We start from the raw sequence: 21,944 nt of genomic DNA on the forward strand, positions 1-21,944 counted from the left end.
ATTTGCTCTCTCTCTCTTTTTTTTTTTTGTTTCTTCTTTCTCGTGGTTCCTCCCATTAGTTCTAATCCTTCTTTACAACATAACTAATGTGAAAACATGTTCAATATGAATGTGTATGCAGATCCTATGTCAGATTGCATGCCATCTTGGGGAGGGGAAGGAGAGGAAGAAGAGAAAATTTAGAACTCAAAATCTTATGGAAGTGAATGCTGAAAACTAAAAATAAATTAATTAATAGAAAAAGGAATTGCTATTAAGTTGACTAGTGAGGTGGTTCACCTCCAAGGAGCCCCTCAAGGAGAGGGAGGATGAACTAACAGGCAGGACCCCTACCTCTCAGCAGGAGGCAGAGGTGTGATTCCAGGGCCCCATGGCTCCAGCAGGCATAGCTGCTCTGTCTGCCTCTGGCCCCTGGCCCCTTTGCTTGGCCCTGTTTGAAGCTTCCTCTTTTTGCTCCTTTTCTTCCCCACTTGATGGATCCTCTGGGCTTGTCAGTGGCAGGGCTTGCTTTCCTCTTCAGCTGCCCTCCTTCTAAGCGTGGACTAAGAGCTCAACCGTAGGGACACCTGTGAAGAAATTGAAATCCCAGGAGTTGAAAAAAAATGAGATATGTTGAGATATAGTAAAGAAGAGAGGAAATAGCTCTCCAGCTACAGGAACCTAATGCCAGTACTCTGTGCAGTGGTGGTGCTATCATGGAGCTCTTTAAGTTTATCCCTTGTGGATAGGAAAGGATTGTGAAACAAAGATTACCTAGAAAAGCTGCTGGAAAATATGTTTATTTTATGAGTCCCGAAGAAATGAAGCTTAGGTCCAAAAGTTTACTTGCTTGTTACCTTCACAAAAATGGAAAGACTTCTCTTAAGCCAGAAGATTTTGACTTCAGGGCCCCTCCCAAGAGCAACACTCCTTCAAGACACCCACATCACAGCATATGGAAGCTCTGGCAGCACAGTTCCAGGTGAAGCAGAGCTTCCTGAGCCCAAAGCAAAAGCTTAGGACCCCTCAAAGGAAAGAGAAAGGTAGGATTCCTCCCCCATGAAGATTTCACAGGTGCAGGACTAGAATAGTGAAATGTCTCTCTTCACTTTCAGCCACAGGCTCCAGAAGGGTGCTGTTGTCCTTGACTCTCAAGATCATGACATGCAGATGAATTGGATTTAAGTGAGGGAAGGCTGTGCAAAGTCTCAGTTTCTCAATAGGACTTCAGGCAAGATGGCAATACTTGAGGCAGTACTGGAAAGGCAATAACTACAAAAAGGAGTCACATTTAGGAAGCTTAGAAAAAGAACAGGAAAAATCATTCTCGCTGCATTCAAAGACAAAAAAGAGAACATCTTGTAAAGAAGCTCCTATGGCTATTTCCATTGTACAGGACAATCACCTTGAGGGACCCTTGTGCTGTTCTGATGGTGGAAAGAGTGACAAGAATGTAATGGTGACAGATAAAGAAGAAAAGGAACTGATAAACAAAATATTTGCTTTAGGCTCATACTCCCAAATGTGTACTGTGCAAGTAACTTCTTGCACAGAAAATACATTATGTGCCACTGAAGTTTCAGAATGTAAAGAGAAGGGTGGGTATACTTCTGTAGGATCTGAAAGCACCTTTACAGAACAGGAGAAAAGAAGGAGCATTTGCATGCTAACATTTTAAAATGTAATTCTAAAATAGATAGCAGCAGCTCCCAAGATGAAAAAGACTTGACTTCTGTGGCGACATTTCAAGAAAATGCCATCCAATGAACACAAGTGGAGAGCAGGAAAATCAGCCAGTATTTCTTCAACAAATACAACAAAGAAGCCCTTAGTCCACCTTAACAGAAACTGTTTAAAAAGTGGACTCCATGTAGCATCTACCTAAAACCTTCAACAAGCATTATATGTAATGAAGATAAGCTAGAAGCACCATGATCACGGTTGTCCTATATGGTACTAGAAATGTTAGCTTTAGCAATAAGAGAAGAAAAAGAAGTTGAAGGTATTAGAATAGGCAAGGAAGAAACAAAGCTATCACTCTTTGCAGATCATATGATGATATACTTCGATAATCCTAGAGAATCAAGTAAAAAAACTACTTGAAATAATAAACAACTTCAGCAAATTTGCAGGATATAAAATAAATCCACCTAAATCATTGACATTTCTATATATTACTAACATAGCCCAACAGCAAGAGATAGAAAGAGAAATTCCATTTAAAGTTACTGTAGACATTATAAAATATTTAGGAGTTGGCGCAACTAGGTGGTGCAATGGATAGAGCACCTGCTCTGGAGTCAGGAAAACCTGATGGGCCTCAGACACTTGACACTTACTAGCTATGTGACCCTGGGCAGGTCACTTAGCTCTGATTGCCTTGCCTCGCCCCCAAAATTTTAGGAGTCTGCCTGCCAAAACAAACCCAAGAACCATATGAACACAATTATAAAACACTTTTTGCACAAATAAAGTCAGATCTAAATAATTGAAAAAAATATCATTTGCTCATGGGTAGGCCAAGCTAATATAGTAAAAATGACAATTCTACCTAAATTAATTTACTTATTCAGTGCCGTACCAATCAAACTAACAAGAAATTATTTTATAGAGCTAGAAAAAACAATAACAAGATTCGTCTGGAAGAAAAGGTCCCAGAATATCAAGGGAACTAATGAAAAGACATGCTAGGGAAGGTGGCCTAGCCATACTAGATCTTAAATTGTATTATAAAGCAGCAATCATCAAAACTACTTGGTACTGGCTAAGAAATAGATTGGTGAATAGTGGAATAGGTTAGGTATACATGTCTGTAGTCAATGACTGTAGTAATCTACTGTTTGATAAACCCAAAGACCCCAGATTCTGGGATACGAACTCACTATTTAACAAAAACTGCTGGAAAAACTGGAGAAGAGCATTGCAGAAACTAGGCATAGACCAAAATCTTACACCATATACCAAAATAAAATCAAAATGGATATACAATTTAGATATAAAGGTTGATGCCTGTAAGAAAACTGGGAGAGCAAGAAATAGTTTACCTGTCAGATTTATGGAGAATAGGAGAATTTATGACCAAACAACAGATAGAGAACATTATGAAATGCAAAATGGATAATTTTGATTATATTTAATTGAAAAGTTTTTGCACAAACAAAGCCAAAATTAGGAGGGAAGCAGAAAACTGGGAAAGAATTTTTACAACTAGTGTTTCTGATAAGGGGCCTCTTTTCTAGAATATATAGAGAACTCAGTCAAATTTATAAGAATACAAGGCATTCCCCAGTTGATAAATGGTCAAAGGATATGAACAGGCTGCTTTCACGTGAAGAAATTAAAGCTATCTATAGTCATATGAAAAAATGCTCTAAATCACTATTGATTAGAGAAATGCGTATCAAAACAACTCTGAGGTACCACATCATACCTATCAGGTTGGCTAATATGACAAAACAGGAAAATGATAAATGCTGGAGAAGATGTGGGAAGATTAGAACACTAATGCATTGTTGGTGGATTTGTGAACTGATCCAACCATTTTGGAGAGCAATTTGGAACTATGCCCAAAGGGCTATAAAAATGCGCATACCCTTTGACCCAGCAATAGCACTTATAGGGCTGTATCTTAAAGAGATCATAAAGGGAAAAGGACCCACATGTACAAAAATATTTATAGCAGCTCCTTTTGTGGTAGCTAAGAATTGGAAATTGAGGAGATGCCCATCAATTGGGGAATGGCTGAACAAGATGTGGTATATGAATGTAATGGAATACTATTGTGCTATAAGAAATGATGAGCAAGTGGACTTCAGAAAAAACTGGAAAGACTTGTATGGACTGATGCTGAGTGGAGTGAGCAGAACCAGGAGAACGTTGTACACATTAACAGCCACATTGTGTGATGACTAACTTTGATAGATTTAGCCCTTCTCAGCAATGCCAGGTTCTAAGACATCTCCATTAAGTCTCACGATGGAAAATGCTGTCCACAACCAGAGAAAGAACTGTGGAGTCTGAATACAGATCAAAGCATACTATTTACTCTTTTTTCTTCTGTTATCTTTTGTATCGTCTTTCTTATGGTTCCTCCTAGTGGTTCTAATTCTTCTTTACAACATCACTAATGTGAAAATATGTTTAATAGGAATATATATGTAGAGCCTATATCAGATTGCATGCTGTCTTGGGGAGGGAGGTGGGGAAAGAGGAGAAGAAAATTTAAAACTCCAAAACTTACAGAAGTGAATGTTGAAAACTAAAATTAATAATTAATATTAAAAAAGTGGACTTGACCTTGATCCCATTTTAATGTTGTCCAAGTTTGTCCCATGGAAGCTCCTTATCACTGCTGCTGTTTGTCCTTCATTCTTGGAGAGTCCCGTGACATCAGGGAGGTGATGCCGTGACATGTAGGTGAATTGCATTTAAGTGAGGGAGGGCTGTGCAAAGTCTCAGTTTCTCAATAGGACTTCAGGCAAGATGGCAATATTTGTGCTCTGGAAGTTTCTGGAGATGTACCCTTCTGCCGATACAGCAAGAACTGCAAACTGGAAGGAAGGATCAGAACTCCTCAAGCTTCTCAACCTTTATGATCTTAGAGCCAAAAAAAACTAATTTTCAGATGACTATCTGATGAAACAGTGGAGGTGCTCAGTCAAACAGCATGGAATTGGAGAATATGACCATTAGAGAATTTTTTTGTGTCAACAAATGGAAGCAGATCCATCCTGAAGGTCAAGAAATGTCATCACTGGCTCTGGGAGGAGCATGAAAATCTTAGTTGAAAAGACTTAACATTTTAATCCAGATTTGTAACTGCATCAGGCCTCACTTTATGAGGAGCACCTGGTCATCACAACCACTCATCACACTCTACCTGTATATATTTAAATTACAGCAAACATGAATGTGACAGAATTATCAATTTTATTAAATAATAACTGCTCTCCATTGCATTCATAACCAAATGTGCCAGAAAATGCTTTGATATTAAAAAAATAAACAGTGACCACATTTGACTTCCTTTTATAATTTTTTTCCCCTTGAAATATGTGATGCCAAGGCTGATTTTGTACATTAAACAAGTTGCGTGGGATTTAGACTTGGAAAGGGACCCAAGATCATCTAGTTGATACTCCTCCTGGATGTGTGATTGCAGAACCAAAAGCTTCCTCCCACACCTCTATGTAAAAAAAAAAAAAAAAACATACAAGTTTCTGCACAAGCTGACTGAAACCAGAGTTCCAGAATGATAAAGCTTTGATCGCTGTTGCAATTCACATACCCTGGGAATAGGGAACAATATGTGCCTATCATATATACACACACACACACACACACACACACACACACACACAATATATGTATACATATATACACACATATACATGTATATCTTAGTGTGAATTACTTTGAAGTAGATTCTAAGAGGTACAGTGATATTATGCATATCCCAGTAAGCACAGGTTTATTGTGAACTAATAGGGGAACTGTGATATGCCAAGGCCCTTGGTATAAGACCTATAGTCCTGGGGAAATAGCCCTATCCAGAAGTTCCTATTTATGTATGTGTGTGCATATATATATTCACATTATATCACCACAGTTGCAATTCTGTCTCAAATAAACAAGCTTCCCGTTCCAAAAAAAAGAAAAGAAAAAAATTGCCAAAAGTTGGCATTTGTAACTATTGTGTGTCCTGCCATTGAACTCCTACGACTCAGAAAGAGAGTGAGGCTGATGACTTTGTGCACTCTGCCTCATTTAAATCCAACTCATGTGTAAGTAAAGAAATCACCCTGTGATGTAATTGATCCTTTTCAGAAACAAAGGACAAACAACAAACAATGCCGCAGACCTCCCTTACACTCTATAGTTCTTGAATGGTCATAGATGTTTGCCTGTTGTCTCCTCCATTAGATTATGAGCTCCTTGAAGGAAAGGAAGGGGCCAAGTTTTTACCTTTCTTTGTATCCCCAGCACTTAGCTCAGTGCCTAGCACATAGTAAACACCCAATAAATGCTTGTGGATGATGACTTAAAATCATGTAATATTAGGAACTTCTGAAGAAGAAAAGACAAAAGATGTGTTTGATGAGACAAAATAGCCCAAGTTGTTTGAAACATAGAGTATATGGAAGTGAGTAATAGATGATATATTAGAAAGATAAGGTCTTGCCAGGTTGTGGAGGGTCTTGTGTTCTGGCAGTAGAGCTTCTCCACCTTCCTTCAGGTTTTAACTTCCGTCTCCCCTTTTCTGTGAGAAGCTTTTCCCAGTCCTGCTTCGTTTTAGTAACTTTCTTCTGAGTTGATCTCCAACTTACCCTGGATATGTCCTGTTTGAACATTAGCTGTTTGCATGCCATCTCCCTCTTTAAACTTTTAACTCTTTGAGAGCAGGTCCTGCCTTTTTTTGCCCTTTTTATCTCTTGGGGGCTTAGCAGTTTCCTGGTTAATAAATGTTAGTTGACTGATGGAGGTCACTCCTCTACTGCTTGTAGAATTCTAAGCTTATAACATTTGTGGCTGTATAGATTTTCTGGAATGTATTCTATACATGTCTTGACATGCATTGTCTCTCCTCTAGCTTTCTTTATACAACAATTTTGGATTATCCAGATGTTCTATGGGATGGTTCCTTTTCTTTATTCTTCCTTAATAGTTTCCTACTTTCTTGATTTTTTGCTCTTAGGACAGGAAAGTGCAGTAGAGAGTCAAAGATATTAGGGATGATTCTCCACCCTGAGGGGCCTCTGCTCCACCCCTCCACCCCCCAAAGAAGAACTGAAGTAGCATGCTTATGTGAACCAGGAAAATAAAAGTAGAGTTACCTGGACGTTTAGTTACATAAAACCAATGAGTGTGCAATCAGTTTCTGACAAAAAATGAGTAAGAAATCTACTTAAGGAATTTTGTTTTACTTGGAATTTTAATTGGAATTTGAAGATTTGCAGTGAATCCTGAAGCTGTTTGCTTCCAAAGCAAACTTCAGGGCCAGAATCTTGATAGTCCAGAGTTAACTTGATAAATATTCCCAGACTGGCCTTGGCTCAGTGGATCTATGAAATATCAAGAGTGGGTCTGGTAGCTTTTCTGGAGGGATTTTCCAAAGAGGACCAGAAAACGTATGCTATGTCTTTTAGGGTCCTTTGGACTAATCTCCACACTACCTCAACCAGATCCACATATATCACCGGGCAGCTTTTGGAAATATATTTGCAAATAAAAGCATCTTTTTTTCACCACGTTTTTCCAGCATCTTCTGTTGGATCATTGTAGTTCTCTGTCTTGAAAGACCATGAAATACTGTCCCCCGGGTATTTTAAAAATTCCACAGCCCTTCTCCACCCATACACCCCCATCTCAGCCTGTTATTGCATATAGAAGCTGGTTTTTTGTTTTTGTTTTTGTTTTTGGTCTGATACTATTAGCACATGTTGTATTTGATGTTCCTCATGTTTGACTCAATCTTCTCTGTTAGCACTTAACTGGCTGCTTTCTAGGCTGGGAGTAAAAGGTCTCTTAAACAATGATATATATTGTGGTCACCAAACTACTAAATTTGACTACTTAGATTACTAATTATGATTGGTAGATGTTTCATTTAAAAGAATATGTTAAGGTATCTTATGTTTACCAAATATTTGAAATGTGCCAATAAGTGTATGTTAAAATTAGTCTGGAATGTGACTCTTGCTTCAGAGATGTGCCATCTATTTTTCTTACAGATGTCCCCATGACGACTTAAAGGATTCTTTATAATCATGATTCTGTGTTTTCTAGACCCCTAGGTCACTTGATATAGAAAGATGAGGGGTTTAGAGTTTTTTGTTTTGTTTTGTTTTGTTTTGTTTTTGTGGGGAAAATGAGGATGGGCAGAAGGATGGGATATCTCGAACTGGACTTCTTTTCAACCAGATACCCATTGTTAACCACTGATTACTAGTGAAAAACAAAACTCAAGTCTATACTGATCTGTTTTGAGAAGGATTTCTCAGGAAATGGGATAGTGAGTCACTGGACAAAATAGACATTTTTGTTACTGTTCATTATAACTATTCATATGTATTTTCTTTTGGCTATTTATATTGTTTTGTATTACATTTTAATAGATAGAATATAACTGCAGTTAGAGGATGTCTTTTCTTAAAAGTTTATTGATTAATGGTGATTATAATAATCCATTTAAAAGTCTTCATGTGTCCTCAACTCTCTTTACTTATTGGTAATGGTTGGGGTTGCTAACTCTCTTTTTCGAAGTAGAAACAAAACAGTCTAAAACCAGGAATCATAGTTCTTTTGGTAAAGAAGTAGTGTGTGTGTGAATTATAAATACCATTTTCAATGGATTTGGGCCAGATCCATAGTCCTTGTGGTAGAGTCCTTTGAGAATTTCTTAGGTGATCTTGAGGATAAAATGACTGATGGTTCATTCATTTGGTTGTACCTTTGGATTACACTTTTTTCTATTGGTATTGGATGGTTCTTTTATCTGTTTTGTAACACATCACTTAGAACTGGGATCTTGTGTTCTTATTTTCCATTACATGAGCAGAAGACTCTTTGGTGAATAATATGGAATGAATTTTTAATTTTAAAAAGACATTTGAAGTAGAATAATCTTTGCCTTGGAACTCAGTATTTTCACTTATCTTTGTCTTTCAAACTGTACCAATACAAGGGACTATGTGTTTTTCCAAACCTTCCAATACAAGGGACTATGTGTTTTTCCAAATCTTTATCCCATTTCTCTTCTGTCAGCATTGCTCAGTCATTTATGTGTAGCAACGCCACTCTGGGAGTCAACATGGTGAGATGAACAAATGAGAATCTGTGGTGTATGCTGATATCCAGAAAAACTAAGGGAAAAAACAGAAGACACTCAAGGAAAACAAAATGCAAACCAGAATCACTTGAAGATTGCTTGACCCAGAAACCACATCTGGCCTTTGAAACCTAGGTAAGGACTGGTACATAAGCATTAAGTGTCATCGAGGTAAAGAAAACCATTCTCTGGCTGAGCAAATTGTGGTATATGAATGTAATGGAATACTATTATGCTATAAGAAATGATGAACAGGCTGACTTCAGAAAAACCTGGAAAGACTTGTATGGACTGATGCTGAGTGAAGTGAGCAGAACCAGGAGAACGTTGTACACATTAACAGCCACATTGTACGATGACTAACTTTGATAGACTTGGCTCTTCTCAGCACTGCAAAGATCTAAGACATCTCCAAAAGTCTCATGATGGCAAATGCTGTCCACAACCAGAGAAAGAACTATGGAGTCTGAATACAGATTGAAGCATACTATTTACTCTTTTTTCTTCTGTTATCTTTTGTATCTTCTTTCTTATGGTTCCTCCTATTGGTTCTAATTCTTCTTTACAACATCACTAATGTGAAAATATGTTTAATAGGAATGTATATGTATAGCCTATATCAGATTGTGTGCCGTCATGGGGAGGGTGGTGGGGAGGAAGAGGGAAAAATTTTAAACTCAAAAGCATATGGAAGTGATTGTTGATAAATCAAAATAAATTAATAAAAAATTTTTAAAAAGAAGAAAAAAAAACATTCTCACCACCAAAATTTAGGTATAATTGGCCTTAATGGAGATCTGCCACAAATTGATAAGCTGTTTCAATAGAGATGGCCCTTTGGTTTAAAAAGTCTAATCGCATTTCTTCTCCTATTTTTGAATGGGGTCATTACAAAGGTAACTTATACAGGATATCCTTCATCCTTGCCCTCTGTCCAATGTTTGTATTTTTTATATTTAAAAAAAAATCAGTTTACTTCAGAAAACAATTCTTTCACTATCAGAGTTGGGAGATTATCTGAAGAAATTTTATTTTGAAATTTACTCTCTCTGATTCAAATCAATGTTCATTTTGTATAGCATGTGTGGTTTAATAAAAAAAGTAGATAATGCTTACGTTGAGCCCTTTAAGCATATCAATTTGTAGACTGTTGTAGGCAAGGTAGAACTTTAATTTTTCATGAGTGGGTAAAGAAAATGGCCTTGGCCACTTCCTTTAAATCATAGGCCTTGTTTTCAGTAGACAGATGACTTTTCTAGAGATATTATTTTACTTGGGGAAGAATGTCATTCTCCTTGCAAAGGAGAGTGACTTGTTGAAGGGAACCTTAAAATGGATGATGCCTTTCTTGAAACAAAAGTAGGATAATTGGACTTGTAGAATATTGAAGCTGGAAAGATGCTTGGATTTCAAGTCCAACATCCTCATTTTAAAGCTGAGGAAACAGAGAGACACGAGCTTTCTAAAGTTACACAGCTGGGTAGTGGCAAAGCCAGGATGTGAACCCCCCAGGTCTTTGAGCTCCTCGTTTATGGTCCTTTCTGCTATACTATGCTCAATCTCTAGAGTTCAGACTCTAGAGTTTGAACTGCTTGCCTCATGATCAGCTTCTTGCCTGTCTGGCGATAATGGGATAGCTTACCTTTGTGAGGCTCTTAACTTTCCATTTTTGCATATGTAAATTGGGAAAAGGTTTTGTAATTTTGCATTTTCTCCATCTTCTAAAGTTGTTACACCCTGGCTTGTGCTTTGTGTAGATTAGAGGAATATATTTATGCTGACTTGTAATCACATCTCCCACATTCACAGACTCAGCAGGGACACCCAACCTGTGGATAGAAAACTCTGCCTCTGTACCTCAATACATTGTTAAAGTTGGCTTTGAATGGCATAGCTTTTTTGTATCCATTAAAAAAACAAGCAAACACCTAACTTTAGCTGTTTTCATGTGCTTTGTAGGGAGAGTCCCTATATTTGAAGAAATCTGATGCCAAAATTAGTGATACTCCTTTAGGGTCCTATCACCACCAGTGTTTTAAAACGCAAAGGGAGTTGGTTATGTTTTTATTATGAAAATGAGGCTTAGAGAGAGTAGAACTTTGGTGTGGTATGTGGGAGAGAAATTAACTCCTGCAGAAAGCAAAGGTTTACTTGGCCTCTTCTGGCCAGATGCTTGTGGACGGATGCTCTGGGAATTCTGATACCAAGTGGCAGCAGGAGCTGTTAGTGTGACTTTACTGTGATCCACCAACGCATTCTGGCCCCAATCTGCTGATCATTTCCTTCACAACAGTGTTTCTTTAAGACTTTTTGCTGGGCCTCCTCCTTACTGTACTCATCTTAACTAAACACTTCCAGAGGCTGCCCAGTCCTTTGGTATTCCAAGAGTAGCCAGCAGTGACCCTACTTTGAAAAGAAGCTACTGGTCCCCACTCACTTCTTTCCCACTGTTTGAGGACCAGTTTTTGAGGGGCAGCATTTCCTCATAGTTTCTCGTAGTTCCCTTACTGGAAGAAAGACGATCCTGTACTTAGGTGCCTGTCTCCCGGTAATATACTTTGTGCCCTGGGGCTTCAGTTTCGAGGACCTTCAGTCAGCCTTGTCTTTCGAAATTTCTTAATATTTCCTCCAATCCACTCCCCAGACCCCAGACCCTTCTCACTTGTCTCCTCAGTGCCAGATTCCTCTATTCCCTGCCAGGTGTGTGATGGCCTTCTTCTGTTAACAAGGCTGCCCTTTTTAGGTCTTGATATTGGTGAAATGGGATCTCTTAAATGGATTCAGACCTTTGTGAGGGAGGCCTGTGGGAAGTTCATTGCAGATAAGAGCTAAAGCTATTATTACTTTCATTGGAAATGTATCCAGTTATGGAATAATACTGTACCACCTAGTTAGAATTTTTTGCTGTTTTTTTCAACATGTTATAATTTTCTGAATATTTTTAATACATTTTTCCATTAATGATACATGTTGTGTGTTTTATTTTGGGTCAAGTAGAGGGAAAAGTAATTCTAGAGACAAGCACATTTTTCCTCTTATTCTTTCCCATTGCCCCAGCATTGTAGAGGAAAGATGTCCTGCAGAGAAAAGAAAGACGATCTCTTAAGGTTCTTTATATTCCCATTCTTCCTTAGGATCAGCCTTTGCATGAATGTAAACTGTTAAATGCAAGGCATGGCAAATGTGGAGTTACCTCCTTCTTTACCTGCAGAACAGTTATAAAAGATTTAGAATCAACCAACTGATGCTTAATGGTTTTGCATGATGAGTGGCTGTTTTGAAAGTAACATAAAGAGAAGTTGTTGAGACCATTAAGTTCTACAACCAAATTTTTCTCCATCTCATTTGGGAAGGATAGAAATGAGGTAGGGTTTGAATAGCACTACCAAATTTGACTATCACCTGAGGAGCAAGTTATCCCACCTGTTGCCTCATATTGTACAATGGAGAATCAAGGAAAACACCTTTTTAAGAAATTGAAGTTTTCATTGCAGCCAGGTGACACAGTGGGTGAGAATGCTGGACTTAGAGCCAAAAAAAACAGGAATTCAAATTCCACATCAGACACTTCCTAGTTGTGTGACCTGGGCAAGTCATTTAACACCTGTCTGCCGCAGATTCCTCAACTGTAAAATGGGGATCATAATAGCACCTCCCTCCCAGGGCTGTTGAGAGGATCAAGTGAGATAAAGTAGTATGGAACTTTGCAAACCTTAAAGCGCTCTATAAAGGCAAGATGTTATTTTCATGGCACCTCCACTTCTGAATATCTCCTGCCCCCTACCTGTGCTATTTTGTGTTAACTTTGAAAAAAAAAGAAAAAAGAAAAAGCACTTACCAACACACTGGCCATGTCTGACAGTACACAAAAGGTCTATACTGAAATCCATTCCCCTCAGTAAAGGAGGGGAGGAGAGGAAGGTTTGTGTTCCAGGATGCCTTTAAAAAAACATAAATCCTCTGCAGCAACTGCTGAAAAGCAGCATATAATTAAAAGAGTGGCTTTTTAAAAGTGATATCTAATAGCATTTAGCTTAGACATGATATTTGGTCCACTTACCTTTCTTGCAATACTGTGATTGGAGGTGAACCATTCTACTTTGAGCTAATATATTTTAAACTCTCTGTATCTGTGAGCCATTTCTAATCCACTCTTCTCATCTCCTGTCACTCCCCAGCTCTGACTTCTTACTCATAAGTAGTGAAAAGAGTAATGGGAGATACTTGAATGACTTTAAGAGGAGAACTGGAACATATTTACAAGGAAGCTGACCTTTCAGACTGGATGGAGCCAGGGATACCCTGCTTCCCTCTCCCATTTCCCTTTACAAAGAGGAAGTTAAACTATTGTACCTTCTTGGCTTAGGGTTTTGAATTGAATTACCATCTAAGTGCATTATTATGGACTTGACAAACCAGACTTTATATCCATGGAATATAGCATGGATGTGTGGGTGTGTGTGTTTTAAATTTCAGCATAGTTGGGAGTAAATGAGAAGTGTTTCCTCATGTTCTTAATCTTTATTTTGTTCCTGTGCCCACCATTCTCATTGGATGACCATACCCTATCTAAAGCTACATTCAGTTTAGGAAAGTGATTTTAGATTCACATAATGACAGCATGGGGCACCAGGTGGCACAGTGGATACAGCATTGGGCCTGGAGTCAGGAGGAGCTGAGTTCAAATGTGGCTCAGACACTAACTAGCTGTGTGACCCTGGGCAAGTTACTTAATCCTGTTTGGTTTATTTTCCTCATCTGTAAAATGAACTGGAGAAGAAAATGGCAAACCACTCTGGTATCTTTGTCAAGAAAACCCCAAATGGGGTCATGAAGAGTCAGACACAACTGAAAATGACGAAACAACAAATGACAGCCACATGATGCCATTTGAAGCTGTCAGAGATGAGGGCCAGACAGTCATAGCCAAAGGCTGGAGATTTGGAAGAAAACCTGTCATTTTTTCCCCTAAAAGTAAATAAAATTATGCCACACAAATATATAAGGTAAAGGGATCCCAGAAAAGAGAAGAAATTTAGAATGCCAAGCAAGCATACGAGGATCAAGAGTTGTGAAAATAGAGAAAAAAACAGAATTCTAGAACTCCAAAGCAATGTACTGACGTTATGTAAATTAAAGTGTCAAAACATGTATGTCATACAGCCTCCTGAGCTGCCTTGTGACATCTGCCTTCCTCTGTGTTTTAGATAAAACTGTTGGCAAAAGAACTAGATTTTTTTGTGTTTCTGTGACAGTAAAGCAGTACTCAACTGGAAATTGAAAACGACAGAAAAAAGCCGTCCCTGTGTGTGTCAGAAAGCCTAGCCCTTTGCTGTGGAGCTCAACAAGCCTGGTTTTGTGGCGGAGAAGCTGGTTAGCTGTTCGTATTGTGTCCACTATTTCCCCTAATGCTTCTTGCTGTCACAGGAACATTTCATTCAGATTAAGTGTAAAAATGGGGTTGCATCAGAAACCAGATATATTAGGGAGATGTGTTGTTAGCCCTCTCTTACACCAACGGCTTCCTTCTTCATGCATGGCAGCTATGGAACCGAGGGGTACCTCCTTACCTCCTACTTTCTAGTCTTTCAATTCCTAGAATCCCATGGAATCCCTCCGCCTTTATTCTTTCCCATCCACTATCATTCCACTTCAGCCTGAGGCTGGGTAAATTAGTGAGGCTAATTAGTGCAAATTTGTTTCCCCAGACTCTGCTTCTGTCTCCCCAGCTTTTCCCTAACACCCCATTCCCACTTGCTGGTTTGGGCTGGGATCCTGGCTCCCTGGGGATTCCTGGGATGGTGACTCCCTGCCACATTTGGTTTGATTTAAAAGCTCCCCATTGCTATCTAGTTTTTGGACAAGAAGACTAAGTGTTATCTACTATTATTATTGTGGCTTCTGAATTTAAATAGGCTTTTTTTTTTAATCAGTCAAGGAGGATAATATTCAACAAACGTTAATCACCTGCTCTGCAAGGCATTGTACTAGGTGTTAGGCATATGATAACAAATGCTGGAGATCCCTTCTGCCCTCTAGAAATTTACCTTCTTCTGGTGCGAATAGAAAATGGACCCAAGGAAGTACAGAATCATACAAAATAATGAGGTGGGTGGTGTTTTGAATGCTAATAAATGGGGCAGATCCAGAAGGGTCTTGGAGGAAACAGTACCTGAGCTGTGCAGGCAGAAGTGACGAGGGAGGTGCAGAGCAACGTTGTGTGTAGTAGACAATAAGAATGTCAAGGAAAGTAATAGGAAATAAGGAGGCTAAAAAGGTAGGTAGGAATCATTGTCGAGAGCTTTGGGTGCCATATTGGATGTACGAGAAACAACTTAAACTCAACATGCTATTTCTCCCCTCCCTTCCCCCCCCTTCTCCCAAACTTCCATGTTTCCAGTCTCCCAGGTTCATAATCTTGGCATTATGCCGCCCTCCTTCATCTCCCTTACTCCATGTATCCAATCAGTTGACAAACTTTACGTATCTTGGACTTTGAGGCAACTGGTGGTACAGTGCCTAGAGCGCCAGGCCTGTAGTTAAATATGGCCTCAGACACTTATTGGCTGTGTGACTCTGGCTAGTCACTTAACTTCTGTTTGCCTCAGTTTCTTCAACTCTAAAAAGGGGATAAATAATAGCACCTCCAATGCAAGGTTGTTATGAGGATCAAATGAGATAATATTTGTGAAAAAGTGTTTGGTATAGTGCTATATAAATGCTTATTCTCTTCCCCTTCCCTTCACTGCCCTGACCACCTTCTCTCCATCCACACAGCTACCCAGTTTAGTCTGGGCCTACATCATGGCTAGCCTAGATTATTTCAACAGCCTCCTAATTGGTCTTCCTGACTCATTTCTCATTGCTTCACTTCATCTTACACACTGCTGCCATGGGATCTGAGCATATGAAATAATATAATAGCTAGCATTTATATGGGGCCTCAAGGTTTGCAAAGACCTTTGATCTCAACTCTATCAACTCCAGAGACTTCCTGTTGCCTCTAGAATAAAACATAAACTTCTCTGTTATCAAATTCACATAGACCCAGGGCCACTAATCTGTACATGAGGATTTCTGTAGGCTGCATACTTAAAAAAAAATTCTTTATCTTGACTTTTTTTTTGTAGAGTAAAGTCTGAGCTACATAAAGTGTTACAAAATATATGTAAGACCTTTTGGCCTCAGACTGGTCCTTCCCTTTTTCCCCAATGCAGGCATACCTTGGAGATATTGCAGGTTTGATTCCAGACCACCTCAATAAAGTGAATATTGCAATAAAGTGAGTCACACATCTTGTGGTTGCTCAAAGTTATGTTTATACTATACTGTCGTCTATTAAGTGTGTAGTAGTATTACATCTAAAAAAAACAATGTACATACCTTAATTAAAACATACTTTATTGCTAAAAATGCTCACCATTATCTGAGTCTTCAGCAAGTCATAATCTTTTTGCTAGTGGAGGGTTTTGCCTCAGTGTTGATGGCTGCTGACTGATCAGGGTGATCAGGGTGAAGGTTGAGGGTGCAGTGGCAATTTCTTAAAATAAGACAACAATGAAGTTTGCCAGATCGATTGACTCTTCCTTTCATTTGAATGCTTTCAGGCCATTGTAGAGTTATTCTTGGCCTAATTTCAAGACTGTTGTGTCTCAGGGAACAGGAAAGTGCAAAGAGAGGGAGAGAGACCCCGAAGGGCCAGTTGGTGGAGCAGTCAGAACACACACACACACACACACACACACACTACATTTACTGATTAGATTCACTATCTTATGTGGGCTTGGCCTGTGGTGTTCCCCACACCCCACCCCACCCCAATTACAATGGGAACATCAAAGACCACTGATCACAGAGTACCATAACAGATATAATATAATGAATAGATTTGAAATATTGCAAGAATGACCAAAATGTGACACAAAAAGAAGATGTGAACACATACTGTTGGAAAAATGGTGGCAATAAACTTGTTTGAGGCAGGGTTGCCACAGACCTTCAATTTGTAAAAAACGCACTCTCTGTCAAGGGCAATAAAGTGAAGTGCAATAAAACAAGGTATGCCTGTACATAAACAATTTTGTAATAATGAACTGGTATATAAGTGTTTTTCACTCAAGTCCACAATTCTTTCCACCTTCTTTGAACACTGACAACATATAAATAAATTAACCCAACAGCCTCCTATGTGTTAGCTGCTGGAACTCTCAGCTGAGGTACTTCCCAAGAAGATCATGGCAGTAACAATAAGTAGCTATTGCTTTTCTCAGACATCTTAATTACAAAGTTTTAAAATGTAATATTTTTGATGTGTTATTGTATTTTTATTGATTTTGTTAAATATTTCCCAATTACATTTTAATCTGGTTCAGTAAGCACTGGGAGTGTTGTGGGCCACATGTACCTTGTGTTGGGGTGTTTCATGCCTCTGCCCTATAAAACCTAGCCCCAGCTCATCTTTCCAGCCTCATTAGACACACTTGCACTCCAGCCAAACTTGCCTTAGTTTCATCTTCCAACTTTGTGTCTTTGCACTGGTTGTCTTTCATACTTGGAATGTACTTTGTCCTCCCCTCTGCCTCCTGGTGCCTCGATCTTCTTTTAGGCACCATCTTCTGTTTAAAGGCTTTCCTAATCCTCCCAGTTGCTAAGGCCTTCTCTCTCAAAGTCCCCTGTTTTAAACTACTTTATATGTGTTCTTATTTATTTACTTCATATTCTGTATATGTTTATATATGTACTTGTTGACTCCCACATTAAGATGTAAATTCCTTGTGAACTGGGCAGTTTTTTGTTCTTTGTACTTGTATCCCCAGTGCTTGGCAACATAGTAGGTGCTTAATAAACACTCCCTGATTGAGTTCATATCCCATCTGAGAAGAGGAAGATAATGAAACTTCCAGACTTGGAGAATGACATAGTCAGACCTGTTGTGTTCTAGGTGTAGCAATTTTGTAGTTATGAGGAAAATGGATTGGAGAGGGAAGAGACTAGAGGTGGGGACGCCCATTTAGGAGGCTTGTGCAGTAATCCAGTCAAAAGATGATGAGGGCTTTAACACGGGTAACAATTATGAATAGAGCGAAGGACCCTGATGTGAGAGACTGGAAGCAGAAACATTTAGACTTGGCCACTGACTTGGGATGTGGTGGTTGAGGAAAGAGTGAAGAGTCAAGGATGATTGGGATTGTGAGCCAAAAAGATGATAGTACCATCAAAAGAAATGAGAAAACCTGAAGGAGGGATGATTTGGGGAGAGGAAAAAAGTTTTGATTTGGACATGGTGAGTTTGAGATGCTGGTGGGATCTCCAGATGGAAATATTCAGCTGGTAGCTAATGTTGTGGGAAGGGAGACATTAGTACTGGATGTATAGACTTTGGAGTTGTCTGCGTAGAGATAATAATTAATGCCAAGAGGGCTGATGAGATCACCTAGAGAGAGAAGAAGCCCCTAAGTCAGTCTTGGTGGGGCCCCACACTTAGCAGGTAGGAGGAGGAAGAGGATTCAACCAAGATGAAGACGCCATTAGACCTGGAGGAGGATGAGCAAGAGAGAACAGTGTGTCAGAGAAGCCAAGGGAGGAATGTCCAAGACGAAGGGGTCATTGGCAGTGTGAAATTAACAGCAGAGACCTCCAGAAGGGAGAGGTTAAAAAGCCATTAGATTTAACAGATGAAAGGTCAGTGATAAAATTAGAACAATTCCAGTCAAGTGCTGGGAGTTAGAGGCTAGTTGGTATAGGGTTCAGACTCAATGACTGGGGCTTCATCTTGGTCCATCATTCTTGTCCATGACTACCACCCTTTTTATAGCCTCATCACCTTATATTTCTTCTTCTTCATCCCCAAAAAATCTGAAGCTTTTTTCTGAATCCACCTTTAAGAGGCAGCTTGCTCCAGTTTTATCATCATTTGATGAAGAAGTTATATGAATCACTTTGATTTAGCATCTTAAGCCCTCTTTAGCTTTAGAAATTTTGGAAAGGGAGAGAGTTGGTGGTTTTTGAAGTGACAACCTCTTCACATTCTATCTCGTTTCATATTTAGCTGTGTACACATCCCCCCACCCTCCACCACATTAGATTATAAGCTATTTTCAGTGAGGGACCCTTTATCTTCCTATCCCCAAAGCTTATTGGTGCCTTGCATAGGATAGGCACTTTACAAATTCATTGCCAGCAGTCTTACACTTAAAAGCAAGTAATGGAACTATGAGCATTTTATCTCCTAAACTAGAGGCTCTATGCAATTTATCCCTTCAACATATGTTTATTTGAGCCCCAAACTGAGAGGGATTTCCTGGGAACATTAGGTGATTTTAAGGATTCAAGAAATAATTTGAGGAGGTTGATGGAAAGTTAACTTTAAAATGATAGAAACTGTTTCTAAGACTGTCATAATGTATCCATGCTGCATTCCTCAAAGATTACCCACCCAACCAGTTACCGAGGCAAAGGGTATAATTAGGAGCTTATTTTAGATCTACTCAGGTGCCCCTGATGTCCAAACCAAGATCTCAAGGTGAACCTGTGCCAAGCTGCGTCCTATAGGAAAGGGAACTGAGAAGCTTGACAGGCCAAGAGGTTTGGATGGAATCTGGCAGCTGCTTACACTTCTGTAGTTGGAAATTAAAAGACCTTGGCATTTCTGGCTGGATAAAACAGTTCAAACTGCTGAGGCTATTGGCACTTCCACATATGAAAGCCAGCACTGCCCTCTGCTGGTCAGAGATGACGCACTGTCTCCACAGAGGGCAACCTGATTTGTGGAATCTTTCTTTAATAACCAAACTTGATGTGCGTGAACCTGGCTACAAATAAAAATGCATCTGTGTTAAAAATAAAATGTATCTGTATTAAAATTTATATATTCAAATTGTAAGATACTTCCTTTTGCCCTTCTTAGTTTTGATACAGTACTTGTTGAATTCAATTTTTGGCCTCAAAATCTTTCTCTGTTTCTGTTTGATTTTGTATGAACTATTTTAGCTGCAGATGCAGAGGTCAGAGGAGCACAAAGAGTCAAGCACCAGCAGCTCTACTCATTCCATGGTTTTGGGGTGGGGAGGAATATTTAGGTTAAGTTTACAAATGTCAAACTGGCCAATATTTAGCGCTTGGATTCTTCTTGTAATATGGCTGGTTGGCTGGTTTGTTGTCCTTCGTTCTGAAAGAGTACCAAAGTGACATTATGTTGAAGTCAAGGTGTATAGTATGTCCAAATGTGGTTGATCAGACTAATACACGTTCGAAATGTTCTACCACTGGTCAAGCACAAATAGGCCATATGAACGTTTAGAGTGGAGATGTCTCTAGATTTGTGTATCTCATGTTTCTTTTAACCTGCTGCAATTTGGTTAAGTAGGGCCAAATGCACAATTCACAGAGTGGTTGACTGTGGCAGTCTCACAGTCCTCACTTTCTCCTGTGTGCTAGTTCTGTATGCCCCTGGCTCTCAGTTCTCTAGGAGATACCATCAGCAGTTTGTGTGACGTGTGTGTGTCCCTTTAGTGTTTGTATCTAGATGCCCAATTGAGGCTTGTGCTGCTCTAGAGCCCAGCTCTGAAGTGTGGGTCTCTCTCTGAGGGATGATAATTTAGAGAGTCAACCTAGGTCTGATGCTCAATGACTGAGCTCAATATCCCTATCCCTAGAAAAAGGTTAGGTTCCTAGGTAACACCAGCATGTGACAGACTCTCAGAAACCAATAGAGAAAAAATAATCAAATTCAAATATCTTAGAGGAAGGATGCTTGGAAAATTATTAGCCAATCAATCCCAGCTTCTCTCTGGATTTTGAGTGCTTAGAGATCTCTGTTAACCTCCCCTATAAGCACTAAAGATTTAAGATTCCTCTTGTTCTGGGATTAGGAAAGGGCAATAAATGAGAGGAAAACATACTTTATGGTATTCTGTAAGTGAAAGGAAGATGGGGAAATTATCAAGATAGTTCTATGTTGAGCATATAACTAATGGAATACTGTTGTGCCATAAAAAATAACAAAATGGACAGTTTCAGAGGAAACTATAAAAGTTCCCATGAGTGGATGCAGAACACAGTAAGCAGAATCAGAACAATTCATACAATGATACCTTACTGAAAAAAGCAATTTTGAAAGACTTTAGAACACTGATCAACAAAAATGATAAACTGTGAGTCCAAAGGAATGAAGAGGAAACATAGTACTCACTTCCTTCCAGAGCAGTGAAGAATTACACACACACACACACACACACACACACACACACACACACAGAGTACATTTGTGGACAGGGCCAAAGTTGGAATTTGTTTTGCTGGACTATGTGTGTATGTAATGAGATCTTTATTTTTCAGTTTGTTATTTTCTCATTGTGAAGAGTGAATAATGAGAGGGACAGACTCATAAAAGAAAAAATGTATTTTTTTATTTCAGAGTAGGATACCGAAATGCCCTATTGTATCTGCTTGTGATACAAGAATTCCAAGGAAAGCGACACACAATATCAGGGCAATCAGTTCAGGCTTTATTAGGGGATTTACTTTTAAAAGACCCTTGAAGTAGCCACTGACAGCAAGAATCTAGGCACAAGTTCACGCAGGGTCTTTGTTCTTAAGCTTTTTTATGTGTTTTACTTAAACTGCTTAAGGAGAGAATGGGTTGAAAACTAAAGGCCAAAGTAGCAGATGTATGAATGTTCAACCAAGATGGAATTGGTTGCTAGCTACACATCATTCTTGACCCAGCAAGAAAATGAATTTCTTGTTTCTAACTGCAACCATGATTCCTTTAACCTAGTGGTAGCGAGGTGGGGGAGAGGGTAGAGAGGAGTGCCTTGGAGGGGGTGGACTAATAGGTAATGATATGATAAAAAAAAATGAAAGAGAAGAGCATCAGTAAGACATTTAAAACACATAGGAGAGAACAGGAGGAAATTAAGAATGGAACGCAGCTTTTCAGGGCTGTTTGTTTTGTTAGTTTCATATACAGTTCTCCTCTGTTCTGATTTGTATATTGAAATGTTTGTTTATTGATGCTTATTAAATTCATTATAAAAAAGAAAAATAAAGAAAAAATTGGCAAAAATGGCAGGTACAAATGAAATAAATTTCTTTAAAGTTTCATGAATTGTTACAGTAATCCCTAGATAAAAATCAT

At 39.0% G+C, this 21,944-nt stretch overlaps 1 long non-coding RNA gene and 1 pseudogene across 1 annotated transcript; one reads left to right on the forward strand and one right to left on the reverse strand.

The window, feature by feature from the left end:
* Positions 1–695: 695 nt before the first annotated feature.
* LOC114047516 lies at positions 696–4,766 on the forward strand (annotated as a pseudogene).
* Positions 4,767–11,769: 7,003 nt separating this feature from the next.
* On the reverse strand, positions 11,770–12,992 carry LOC114047570. Its single transcript, XR_003569633.1, has 3 exons — positions 12,867–12,992; positions 12,645–12,745; positions 11,770–11,883 (listed from the first exon to the last, which is right to left on the reverse strand). It is a non-coding gene; the product is annotated as an uncharacterized LOC114047570 (long non-coding RNA).
* Between the last annotated feature and the right edge of the window lie 8,952 nt (positions 12,993–21,944).

This window comes from Vombatus ursinus, unplaced genomic scaffold (assembly GCF_900497805.2).
Source record: "Vombatus ursinus unplaced genomic scaffold, bare-nosed wombat genome assembly UNPS02014789.1, whole genome shotgun sequence".
In the NCBI taxonomy this organism is placed as follows: Eukaryota; Metazoa; Chordata; class Mammalia; order Diprotodontia; family Vombatidae; genus Vombatus; species Vombatus ursinus.